Genomic DNA, 14043 nt, shown 5'->3' with positions numbered 1-14043 from the left:
CTCAGGCGGATAAGCCACACCGCCTCCCAACTAACCACGACACAGTGAGAGACGCAGCCTACTGGTATTTGGCACTCGGGCGCTCATGTATCCACTTGGTCTAAACGTTGGGGCGTCTCCTGGCCTCAGAGGTTTAGGGACTTTCACCCATGGACATTCAAACTACCCAGATGCTCGAACCAAACATTTTCGGTATCCCATCTAGCTATCCACAACATGCCTGTGGAGGTCATGACCCTGATGTCGCTAGGGCATATAATGATCATGTCACACATATGCGAGATGCATGAGTCACATCGACCAGTCATGTAGTAATCCTGCGCATACTGCGCAATCATGTGGGGCACTCCGTCTCATAAAGAGTCCCGTAAATGTCTCAGCCCAACAGATTATGCTATGATCAAACATTCCTCTTATCAAGCATACATATCATACGTATGGGCATGAATCATGGAGTTATACTAAGCATGTTATATGGTGATGAACTATCGTCACAACGAAGATGGGCCTAGACGGCCTACACATAACAAGTATGGGCCTATCAATGGGCCCTAGGAAGAGTTATGATGCGGACATTTAACCAACATTATTCTTACAATGTGGACGTCAAACCATCATTGCTCTCAAGGCACGGTCCGCCAAAATATCATTACACAAACCATGGTGGAATCACACATTGCAATGGACCTTATATACATTCCATTGGGCCTCGACCCATGGGCCTCAAATACATCAAATGGGTCACATCACATGGGCCTCATATATATCAAGGTGGGCCTCAACAATGGGCCTCATATATCATATTGGGCCTAATCAAATGGGTCGAATCAATGGGCCGAATCAAATGGGCCAAGTCAAATGGGCCGAGTTGAATGGGCCAAACACAATTCATCTATTTTTAGAGATCAATATAGAGTATAATATAAAAATAAATCATATTAAAAGATCAACTGGACCATACCATATTTAACCATAGTGACAATGATTTCCATGGTTAAATTCCAGTGGGCCCCATCATAGGGTTTATTTCCCATCTAGCCTATTCGTAAGGTCACAAGGACCTGGATTTAGAGGGAAAAATAAATATCATATAGGTCCAAACTTGGTAGCCTAAGGGATTTATTGGTGGACATTTAAACCCACTGTTTTCTGTAATGTGGTCCACCTGATCCTAGATCTGTCTCATTTTTCTTTTAGTCACAAGCCTTAAAATTATCTATTAAAATGGTTGGACGGTTTAGATGCAACACATGCATCATGGTGTGTCCCATAGGGATGGACAACGTAGGTAAAGTACATACCTCATGGTGAGGTCCACACGTGTGGCCCACCAGATGTACGGACGGTTGGATACAACATATACTTCCAAGCAAGGCCCACCGTCCAGCTATTTGGACGGTGGAATAAACACATACATCATGGTACAACCTACCATCCAGCCATTTGGACGGTGTGGGCCAACCATATACATTAAGGTGTAGTCCCACGTGGGGCCCACCATAACGTTTATATACCATCCAATCCGTTAATAAGGTCACAGGGACCTGAATAAAGAGGAAAAACAAATTTCATAATGATCCAAAACTTCTGTAACCACAAAAGGGTTTCAATGGCAGACGCTCAATCCTCAATGTTTCTTGTCGTGTGGGTCACCTGAGCTCCTAGTACTACTAATTTTTAGGGTGACCCGCTGGTTAGAGGGGACCCATCAAGTGCACAATGCTGATGATCAACACGCGTCATGGTGGGGCCTATGGCTGGGACCTACGGTCCCTGCCTCTCTCACCTATAACACAATAGCAAGATGTTGTTGCGCATCCTCTAGTGTCAGCGGTAGCGCCTACTGCCTTGCATATATATCTATATATAAATATATTTGTTTTTCAGAGGTTTTTCATAGGTGGGGTCCGCATTAGGAGGATCTGCTCCAACCATTGGATCCTACAGCTCATGACAGGCTAAATAAGCCCAATATTCGAGGTATTTTGGTGTATAGAGACATTAGGGTAGATTTTAACAGTAAAAACCACTACTTTTATGATATGGCCCGCCAGATAATTGGATTAGCTTCATTTTTCAGCTCAACGCCTAAAATGATCTGGGGAATGGGATGGACGGCGTGGATCAGACCCATGCATCAAGGTGGGGCTTATATGAGTGGCCCACCCCAAAAGGTTAAACCAAGCTATATATATATATATTTTTATTTTTTGTATATCCATTGTCTGTTCACGCTCGCTAAACACGTCCAGCGTCTAGGGACGCCGGACAATGTGAATGTTCGTCAAGGTGGGTCTCACATGGACGTGGCCCCACTTGATTGGATAAATCTGATATTTGTGTCTTCCCATTACCCTAAGGTAGGGCCCACATGGCTTGGACGGTGTAGATCTACATGTCCATCAAGTGGGTCCCACGAAGGTGGATGACTTGGATAAAATGCACACATCATGGGTCATCAACAAGGGAAAGAGAGAGAGAGAGAGAGAGAGAGAGAGAGAGAGAGATCGAGTGATGGAGGGACCCTGGCACTATGGGCCCTCCCTTCTATGATTTACAACATACATCAAGTGGGTCCCATTATATATGGGCCCACTGATCGAAATCAACGGTGGAGATCCTTTCTCCACCGAAATGCACGGTCTAGATGACCCTATCCATGCAAGAAAAATAAACATCATGATGGGGTCCATGGAGAATGGCCCCATCATGGGATGATCATGAGAATCAAGGTGGGCCATCGGCCACACCTAGGGTTCAAAGTGAGATCCATACCATCAATCGGAATCAAAATATGAAATTTAGGCTTATCGAACACCCATCGTTCGATCTTCTTAGTCCGATGGAATGCCGAACTCCTTATGTGTCACTTTGATAGAGGGTGATGAGAAATGAAGGGCTAAGATGATAGATCTTGGGGTAGGAAGTGGGCCACACAACACACTCTCTTTTCTCACTTTTAGAAGTGCTTGGACATGCACTATTTTTAGCTCCCTTGTTGCTTGGAAAATGTGAAGAGAGAGAGAGAGAAGGGATGGTTGTAAGAGAGGTGATGGATGTGAGTGATGGATGTGAGGTGATAGTTGTACTTGACATGTATGGGTGTGTAAAAGAGAGAGAGAGGGAGAGAGTTGACTTGCGGTTGCTCTTGTACTTGACATGAGGTGATTGATTGATTGATTAAGTAATTGATTGATTGATTGAGTGATTGATTGATGGGAGATGTTGTAGAGATTCTCTTGGGATTTTAAACACGTGGTGTTTTCCTCGAATTGAACGTGGGCCCACATCTCCTAGCCAGGGTATTGAATCGGCATGTAATACGCGGCATCGGAACCACGACAACGGTGCGGTTGCAATGGTACAAGTCTCGGATTGAGCTGACTCAGATCTATAGGATACGACTTAGGGTCATGCGCAAACGTCGATTATAGGTCGCGGATTGCCAGAATTCGATGGGAAGGATCGTAGAAGTTTATAGAACGGTACGGACTAGGATACGGGCCTTACAACTAGGGTGTCAAGGATCCACTTGTAGTGATCAGGGAGCCCTCTTGCTTGATTAAGTAACACAATTAGAATTGGAGTCCTATTGTAACGTCCTGAAATTTCAAGGCCAGAGTTTATACTCGTGCCCGAGAAAATCAGGTGTTAATAATGTATAAACTGGATGCCTTAAAATCGCACCTTTTTTTCATTTAGATCACATCCAGATACATTCATGAAGGTACTCATTCACGAGAATAAAATCAACTATATTGATTATTTCATTAGAGTAAAGAAATTCAATAAATAATCAAATGTCTTCTCAATGGAAGCTTATTATATTAATTGAGTCGCAGCGGAAGTATAAAAGTAAATAAATAAACTATCTTCATATTCTTTCAGTATAGTCTTTTATAGGGAGATGGTCCACTAAGTTTTCAATCTATACATCACCTCATCATCTGTATGGTTGGGAGAGGGTCAACGCCTTACTCATAGTGATGGTCATCCTTTAAGATTAATAATAATTCAAGAGATTCATAAAAGAAATGTAAAGGTTCTCATACATCCCGTACTCCTCACTACAAGAGGTATCAATGCACAAGCAATCTATATGAGATGCATGCCTAGTAAAGTATATGCGGTTTATCACACTTAACAATCATCACGATATGGAATATGATTAGAGTTATCCAACTCGCCCCGCATCCCATACTATGGAGATTCGTCGGTGTGTCTCACGTTTAACATGAATTTATACGGTTATCCCAAGATGGACACAACACATCACCAGGTGAATCATGCAACCCAGATTGGAGCGACTAATTACGACAACCAACCCCCAAAAGAAAAGAATTGATGTAACACATATATAAAATGATTTACATATACTAACTGATGCACCATCACCCGTGAAACATGGAATTATGTGTCGCCCCAGGGCCGCTCCGAAAACGTATTACATTCACGATATTTATTTGATCGCTAAAAGAGGGATTCCCAACATAGTACTTACGTTTATAGAGAATATAAACTAAATCATGGAGGTTCTGAAATATCATGATACATGCCAAAGCCCTTTAAAGATAGATAACACAAGGCAAATATAGAGAAGAGTGATAATGGTCAACTCAAACAGTGGCAATGGCCAACATAACAAATAAAAGAGCGGCAATGGTTGATTCAATGATAAGGAGAGTGGCAATGGCCAACTCAGTATATAGAAGAGTGGTAACGACCGATTCTTTAATAAGGAGAGTGGTAATGGCCAACTCAATAAATAGAAGAGCGGCAACAGCCGATTATTTAATAAGGAGAGTGGCAATGGCCAACTCAATAAATAGAAGAGGGGTAACGGCTGATTCTTTAATAAGGAGAGTGGCAGGGCCAACTTAATAAATTTGGTAAGGCAAAGGTAATGCTTGTATCCATGGCCCCACATAAATTCAGAAAGATCACTTACAATCAACATTATACTGTAAGCCAAAGGCAAATAATTGATGGTAAAACATATATTTGTGGGGAAAATTCAAAGTAATATGAAGGCATGTAAAAGGCAAGATACAATAGCAGGAAGGCATGTAAAAGACAGGATAAATATAACAACTTAAATTCATGTAAGCTTAAAGGATAAAAAATCCTCAAATTCAACTATTTGATATATGCTAATAAGGTCACAGGCTTCAAGTAATCCTAGGATCAGAACCCGTTTTCTCATCTTAAACTAATGTCGAGTAGTAACCTAGAGGCTGACTCGGTGAGTCACTCATTAAAGAATCTCTCTCTCTTTCTTTCTTTTTTCCCTTCCTTTCCTTTCTCTTTCTTTCGTTCTTTCCTTTCTCTTTCTCTTTTCTTTTTCTTTCCTTTCTTTATTTATCTTTGAAAATAACGACTCCATGAGTCGGCCGTGCAGCACCTACGTACGCCAACACTCTTTCTCTCTCTCTCTCTCTCTCTCTCTCTCTCTCTTCTCCTTGTTTCTCTCTCTCTTGCCGTTTCTTACTTCTCTTTCTTTGCCTTTCTTATTTTTCTTTCTGGTGGAACGGACATGGCTTTTTATAGCTGGTCCGAGTATGAAATTCCTTACGCCGTCTGATTCCAGAACTTCTTGCGTAATTCTGGTTATGTATAGTGGGATAAAAGACCCAGTTTACGCAGAGCAGCGTGGCTGGAATCTTGTTTCCTTTTCGGATCTACGTCCTTTCTGATCTATATGGTTACTGGACTCCCAACGGCCCATTAACAGATTATCTTCGGACTGCTGATCGAACGGTCCAACTAGGTAGAGAATTACCGTCGCTTTCAATGGTGGACTGATACTGATGTGTTTTCTTCATATTTGGACTTCTACAGGTGGGTCGGAATGACCGTGGGATGTTATCTGGCCCACCGGATCTAAGATCAGCACAAGCTTCCGAAGCTGCTGCAAAACTGATCTTCCGTATGGCTACATACGAATCGGTGGTGTTTACCGTGAAATCGGGTGAAATTAGGGGATTCCTTCTCCTGTTTTGCTTTGACCAGATCCAAGCATTTTCTCTGGAAGATCTGCGTGTTTCGTGTCATGGTTAACAGATCCAACGCAGGTGGCAGGCCTTGGAGTGTCGCCAGGCCCATAGAGTTGCTAAGATCGGTGGTGGGCTATGGTTTTCTTGCACAGGGGAATCAGGCTACTCGCAGTTAAGAATGGTGGATAGTGAGCAACCTAGAAAATCCAACTTTCTTGATGGTGCGTCCCACTGCAATCTTTCAGTTGCAGTCGGATTCAAATTCTGAACGTAGGAATCGCGAATGGAAGGTGATGTCGCGAGGAGTTTTTCCATGTGCGAAACGACCTAGGGTATGGTCGAATCTGCCCCCTGGACATGATGGACAATCCAAATCATCCGGACGAACGATCATGGTGGCCCACAATATCACCCAAACGGACGCTGTCCGTTCAAGCGTCTTTCGGTGGGAAATCAGGGAGAGCTCTATCTCTTTGGAAAGCACGGGTCAAACTCGGTTTGACCATGCTAGTGGTTTACGGTGCACTACAGTCGCACGTGGAGGTTGTGTACATGCATCACAGGTTGGGTCCACAGAGATGTATTTGGAGGGATCTATTCCGTCCATCCATTTTTCCATCTAATTTAAGGGGTTGAACCCAAAGTTGAAGCATATCCTAAGATCAAGTGGATCACACTACATGTAACGGTGATCATTATGATCCCTACGGTTTGAACCCTTTCTAGGCCCTACTGTGATGTTTATTTGTCATCCAACCTTCTCATAAGATCACACAGATATAGATGGAGGGAATTATCCTATTCTGAGTATCCCTGACCTTTGATAGGCGCCAAAATCAATGGTTAAGGGGCTAATCTGTCGATCGGGTCACTTATACAATGATATAAGGGCTAAAATTTGATGTGTATAGTTAATTTATGATACATAGGCACGGTGTAAAATTTCACATTAAACGGATCATGGGAACCACATGATCTAAAATTCAGTGGTCTAGGTTAATGGCATTTTCGTAATTATTGCTGATATGAGAGTTTTATGAAATCTAATGGTTCTACCTGGTTTTGTGCACCTTTCTGATCGATTCTTACAAACCAACTTTCATCTATATAATTACGGATAATTGGTTATTTGTTAATTCACTTAAGGGAATGTGCATATGTTAAATCACTCGATGGAGGGTCTTCTCTTGAAATCAACAGTCAGATGGCTTGATCTATGAATGGAGATCATTCTCGATGGTTAGGTTTGTGTCAGGGAGAGGATGTAAGGTTAAGATAGTTGGATTGGTATCGTACACATGTGCATACTACGTTATGTCTTATGGTAACACTCGAGAACTTTCAATAGTCGGAATTGAAAAGTTCGGGGTGTCACACCTATCCTATCAAATTAGAAAATATATTAATAAAACCAAATCTGAACTTCTATTCACCTAATTCTCAATGAAGAAGAACTATGATAATTGGTAGGGATTCTATCATCAAACCATTCCCAGGAGATAATGGCAAACAACAGGATTTACCAATCCCATAATCTCAAAATAGGAGAATTGTGAAGATTAGGAAGGATTCCATCACCCTACCATGCCTAAGGGACGATGGTGAATAATAGGACTTACTAATTTCACAATCTCAAATCAGGAAAAAAAAATACTCAAAGCTATTGTAGATCTACTGTAATTTGAGTCACAATAAACCCTTAACAACTGAAAGTATTCCTTAATTATTAAATTAGAATCCATGGAATTCAACATAAACATGAATCAAAGAAATAGAAACATTCCATCATACTACAAACTTCACCTATTAGCCCTAGCTAAGAAGCGTAGCCAACTATAGACATGATTGGACCAAAGTCTCTTAAGAAAAATATGAAAACAAGGAAGAACAAGAAAAACTCTTGGCAACAGCTTCTTCACCCTATTTCTCCACTCCTTCAACCCTAGAAGATCCCTAGGAACATCTTAAGGAGTCCTATTTATAGTTATGGAACTCCTACTTTTGCACCTAGTTCGAAAACTCTAAAAACAGCTTAAAATTTATGCAGTTTGCTAAAATAAACTTCACTCTGTGCAGTTTTTCAAAATAAACTTTACTTTGCGCAATTTCACAAAATGACCCAGAGTTTCAGAATATGCTTTTTCAGGACGATTGCAGGATTCCTTTTCTTCACTTTCAATCTTTGATTTTCTTCATTCCTCACTTAGTTTTCTTGGATCTTTGGCATGCGAATTCTTCAATCTTTGTCTCCTAAGATCCATCCCTTACCTTGGTGATGCTTGAGCATCAAATCCATACGTTTAGCACCATTTTCAATCAAAGCTCTTAAATTCACCTTGCAATACAAACATGATTAAAATAGAACATTGAGCATTATCATGTTCATAAAACCAAGTAATAAATGGGGGATAATACGCAATATTTGACCCTCAACACAATCCCCAACTAGCATTTTGCTAGTCCTGAGCAAAGTATGTGAAAAATGAACTTCAATGCTCAATGTTCAACACTTTTTCAGAAAATAATCTTTTGTGTAATCAAGTATGAATGAGTAGACTCGAGACTTGAAAGTGGTATTTTGAAAAAATAGAGCTGAATCATATAAGCAATCAATCAAATAAGTTCTTAATCTATTAAGTCAGAGTATAATTCGCATATCAAGTTTTTCAATGTGCTTAGTGAGAATCAATTACTTCCATAAAGAACACTATTATTTCATAATGTTAGCTATGTTCATCATATCAAGAATATTTTAAAATTTCAAGTACTGATTTCGAATTTATCCCATTCTCCTTCTTTTTCCAGTTTTTGATTTTATATCGACGGTCACTTTTTATACACTTTTTTAAAAAAAAGACTTTACATTCTTTTCAGAGACTTTTTTCATTCTTTTCTAGTCTTTTCACCATACATGACCTTTTAGTCGATCTCACTATTTTTTAACTGGTTTTATTCATCTTTTAAGGTGGATAAAATTCTCCAGACTCAGTTCTCAATATCTATCAATGATTTACATGCTAACAATCAGAGGTTCCAGTATTGTTTACAAAAAATAGTTTTAATGTGTCTTGTAATTTAAATTAACATGATATTCAAATTTCCTCTTAATCAATTGAGCGCAAGAACTTAGGTGATAGATTACTTAGTTGATCAAACTCCAACAATTCAAAATTCAATCTCTATCTTATTATAGTCAAAGCATTCTTAACTATACAATTCATCGCTTCCCAAATAGGTTTCAACTTGAAACATTAAAAATTTTAAAAATTTTTGCTCAAAACTGAGAAAACATTGATTAGTTTACCTAATCCCCCATCCCCAACCTAAAATCTATATTATCCTCAATGTAAGAGAAATAAGCATGTAATATAAAAGAGGTAATGAAAAGAAAAGGAAAGTGGAGGAAAGATAATACCTGAAGAAGGAATTTTGAAGTTTTTCCAATGATCTCAGTGTGAAGATGGGTTAGCACAAAAAACCTAGACAGACGATAAGAAAACTATCCTAAACAGCGAAAAGTAAACCATCCTAAACAATGGAAAGTAATAAACCTAACTAGGAAAATTAGGGAAAGTTACTCAGTCATGCTGCAAGATTCCTCCTCCGACCAGTATCTTGATAAATTTCTTAGTAGTTTCTCAACAAGATCATCCAAAAGCCATTTTTGCAATAGGCTTGGATGCCCTGGAGCATGAATGTCCTGAGAAATTTATGGATCTCAGCATAAAGTTTCCTTTTAAGCTCCTGAGGTGTCCAAAGTATATATGATTCACCTGTGATAAAAAAAAGTTTTGAAGTTAGTACAACATGGTGAATCAGAGACTATAAGTAGATGAAATTCAAAAAAATTCTCAGTAGGTAGACCTTGGTTCAATTTTCAGTTCCTCCTCCTTAATGGTAAACATTCAGGATCTATGGAAGGAGGGACTTCAGAATGAGGGTACTCTTAGTCAGTAACAACTACTGAAGTATTGTCTTGCAAGGCATCTACTATGTCTTGTATCAATGGATCATTTGAAACCACCAAGTGCGATGAGCAATCTTATAAAGAGTCAAAGTAGTTAGTTGAAAGGAGTTCATTCACCACATCAAGATCTATGATGATATGCCTAATAACTCTTTTATCTTTTTCGAGAGTAGAAATGAGCATAATCTCCTATTTTTTCTTAAGGTGAGATAAAAGCACCACTAGGTATGTCTCTTCTTGACCTAAGTAAGCCTGTTCAAGCTCAGCGGGGAAATGTTTTAGGTCAAGCTTCGATGTCTTGAAGCTAGACAGTAGAGGCATTACATAAGTTTGGGATAAATCTTCAAATTGTGGCCTCCACCAGTTAACTTCAAGTACCAATACAGTTTTAAGCATGACATCCCTCTCCCTAATCATGTCATCATCCAAATCAGGGGAGTGGGCCAAACACATCTCAAGAGGGTCAGAGTATAGAATTAGGAGCGCTCTATCTTTCACGAACGACTCAATCATGTTAATTTCGAGGGCCTCGTCATCATCCTTTGCTTATTTGCTCATATTGAAAAAGATATTAAGTTCTAAAGTCATATTTCTAAAAGATAAACTCATAACCTCATTCCTACAATTAATAATTACATTTGATGTGGGAAGGAATGGGCGACCAAGAATGACAGGAATTTGAGTGCTCATGTCCACGATGAGTTAAGTATATAGGACGATAAAATCTACTGGGTAGTAGAATTTGTAAACCAGAACCAACACATCCTCAATTATCCCTCTCCGTACACGAACTAATCGATCAGCAAGTTGTAATGTGGTCCGAGTGGGTTTTAATTTACCTAGGCCCAATTGTTTATAAACCGAGTAAGGAATCAGATTAACACTTGCCCCCAAGTCAAGAAGTGCATGCTCAATTCAGTAGTTCCCAATTACACAAGTGATGGTTGGGCTACAAAGGTCTTTGTACTTTTGTGGCACATCTTGCTTGAGGATTACACTCACTTTTTTCTGTCAGAAAAATTCTCTGCTGAATAGTCTGTCGTCTCTTTATAGTGCATAGATTTTTTAGAAATTTGGTATATGAAGGGATTTGTTTAATAACATCCAGTAGAGGAATGTTGACCTTCACTTGCTTAAGCACCTCTAGAATATTATGAGAGTTTGATAGAGGTTTTGGTGCAATCAACAACTGAGGGAATGGAGCAATTGGCTTGCCTTGAGGTTTCGGTTCTAACTCATGTGGGGCAATGTTAGGTCTATCATCCGTGTCTTCTTTCGGGTCCTTAGACTTTTTAGTCTTTACCGGAATAAATTTGTCAATTGTTTTACCACTCCTAAGAGTGGTGATAGACTTAGATTGTTTCATATATTGATTTGAAGAGCTTAGGTCACTAATTTCATATTACGGTTTAGGGTTGAGGAGAGCTTGGGCCAGAAAGATCCCTTTATCCCCAATCGAAAATTTTGTCCCACACCCTTGTATGGCCTTTGAAAGGTCTTGAATGACTTACAATATAATCTGATTGAAAAGCTCATAATTTTGAAGGTGTTTTAAGACCGGAACCTCTTGAAGGTTCCCTTGATTCAGGAATTAGTTAGGGAATCCTTGAGCAGTAGTAGTTTGTCCATTCCTCCAACTGGAGTTGTATGTATTTGAGGTGGGTCTACTGAAAGGTCTTTGGTAGTTGTTCATGGCATTTGACTGCTCATTCAGAATTTCTTGAAAAGCAGGTATTGTTGGACAATTTTCAGTTGTATGTATGTTGCAAGTGTAAATACCACAAACTACTTCCTTAGCCTTATCCTTCTAAAGTACCATGGCCTCGACTCTTCTTGTGAGATTGGCCACCCTTGCACTCAAGTCATCTTCTTCTTTTAAAGCATACATTCCTCCCCTTTCCTTTGATTGAGTAGGCTTAGAAGTGGTGGTTTTTGGAGAGATGTCCCATGATTGTGCGTTTTTAGCAAGTCTGTCTAAATAATCCAACACATCATTGACATCTTTGTTCATGAATTCCCCATTGCACATCGTCTCGACCAATTGGCACATGGAAGATGTCAGTCCATCATAGAAGAAATTTGTGATGCACCACGTTTCAAAACTGTGTTGTGGGCATGAACTAACAAGATCCTTAAACTGCTCCCAACATTGGAAGAATGTTTCATCTTCCTTTTGGGTGAAGTTCATGATTGACTTTCTGAGGGTCTTCATGTTATGATATGGGAAAATTTTCTTAGCGAACTCCCTTGTCATGTTATTCCATCTGCCAATTGATCGTGGACATAGTAAGTGCAACCATGTCTTGGCCTTTTCTTTTAAGGAGAAGAGAAAGAGTTTCAGCCTGACCATGTCCTCAGACATATTAGGAAAGTATAAAGTGGCTATTATCTCATCAAAATCTTTCAAGTGTAGATATGAATTTTTAGATTCAAGTCCGTGGAATTTTGGAAGGAGTTGGATTACTCCCGGCTTGATATTCATACGTCCTGTATTTTCTAGAAAAACATGCATGAGGGTGTGCTAACCTTGCCGGTTGTAAATAATCTCGTAAAGTACAAGGCGAGAGTGCTTGATGCACCTCATTCTCATCTTGGATTTCCTCAACCCTAGGTTAAGGTGGATTTGGAAGTTGATTGGTAGCTATAACTTCAATTAAGTCTGTGGATCTCGAGTGGTGTCTAATCCTGTGATGAGATAACCCCTCAACCAATCCTCCTTCACTCAAGAGACGACGAGTGTTATCATGGACCCACTTGGGCATGAAACACTCTCAGCCTACAATTTCAGAATCTAACCAAAACCTAAAAAGAAAGAGGGAAATAGAAATCTAGAAATAGAAAGAGAGAGATTTAGAAAGAAGTTACTAAATTAGAAGTTTCTATATTGGGATCCTGCAGAAGAAAAAGGAAAGTGAATTAGTTTCTAAAAAGGAACTAATAAAACAACTTATTTCTAAAAAAGAAAAGGAAAGTTTCTAAAAATAGAAAGTAAACTAGTTTCTAAAAAAAAGGTAACGAAATTAGTTTCTAAAAGCAGATTAAGAAAGTTTCTAAAAAATTAGTTTCTAAAAACAAATTTGGAAAGTTTCTATCCTAGAAAAAGGAAAGTAAATTAGTTTCTAAAAACAGAAAAGGAAAGTTTCTAAACCTAGAAATAGAAAGCTAAGTTAGTTTCTAAAATAAAAAGAATTAGTTTCTAAAAACAAATTAGGAAAGTTTCTGAATCTAGAAATAGAAAGAAAAATTAATTTCTAAAAACAAACTAGAAAGAACCCTGACCTAAAAATAGAAAGTGAATAAATCCTAATCTTAACCGAATTCCAAAACTAATCAAATCGAGAAAACGCAATCATCGATCCCCTGCAATGACACCAAAAACTTGTTCACAACACCAAGTGTAGGGTTACGATGTAGTAATAATCTCGGTAAGATCGAGGTCGAATCCACAGGGACTAAAACTTGTACGTTTCTGAAATTAACTATAAGTAGAACTAGAGGAAGATGTGAAACTAATTCTGAAGTATTTAAGAGAGTAATTGAAAATAGAGTAATTAAAACTAAGAATTTAAAGGTGGGAACTAGGGTGCCAAGGATCCACTTGTAGTGATTAGGGAGCCCTCTTACTTGATTCAAGTAACACAATTAGAATTGGACTCCTATTCTATCCAGTTGGAAAATATATTAATAAAACTAAATTTGAACTTCTATTGACTTAATTCTCAATGACGGAGAACTATGATAATTGGTAGGGATTCCATCACTAAACCATGCCCAAGAGACAATGGCAAACAACAGGATTTACCAATCCCATATTCTCAAAGCAGGAGAATTGTGAAGATTAGGAAGGATTTCATCACCCTACCATGCCCAAGGGATGATGGTGAACAACAGGACTTACTAATTTCACAATCTTAAATTAGGAAAAGAAGATACTTAAAGCTATTGTAGATCTACTATAATTTGAGTCACAATAAACCATTAAAAACTTAATGTATTCCTTAATTATCAAATTAGAATCCATGAAATTCAACATAAACATGAATCAAAGAAATATAAACATTCCATCATGCTACAAGCTTCACC

The 14043-nt window shown here is 38.9% G+C and overlaps 1 non-coding gene across 1 annotated transcript; it reads left to right on the top strand.

The window, feature by feature from the left end:
• Positions 1-12059: 12059 nt before the first annotated feature.
• Positions 12060-12166, top strand: LOC131228411 (small nucleolar RNA R71). Its single transcript, XR_009162914.1, has one exon. It is a non-coding gene; the product is annotated as a small nucleolar RNA R71 (small nucleolar RNA).
• Positions 12167-14043: the final 1877 nt, after the last annotated feature.

Source organism: Magnolia sinica, chromosome 15, assembly GCF_029962835.1.
Source record: "Magnolia sinica isolate HGM2019 chromosome 15, MsV1, whole genome shotgun sequence".
Classification (NCBI taxonomy): domain Eukaryota; kingdom Viridiplantae; phylum Streptophyta; class Magnoliopsida; order Magnoliales; family Magnoliaceae; genus Magnolia; species Magnolia sinica.
This window is presented reverse-complemented; position numbering and strand designations above follow the sequence as displayed.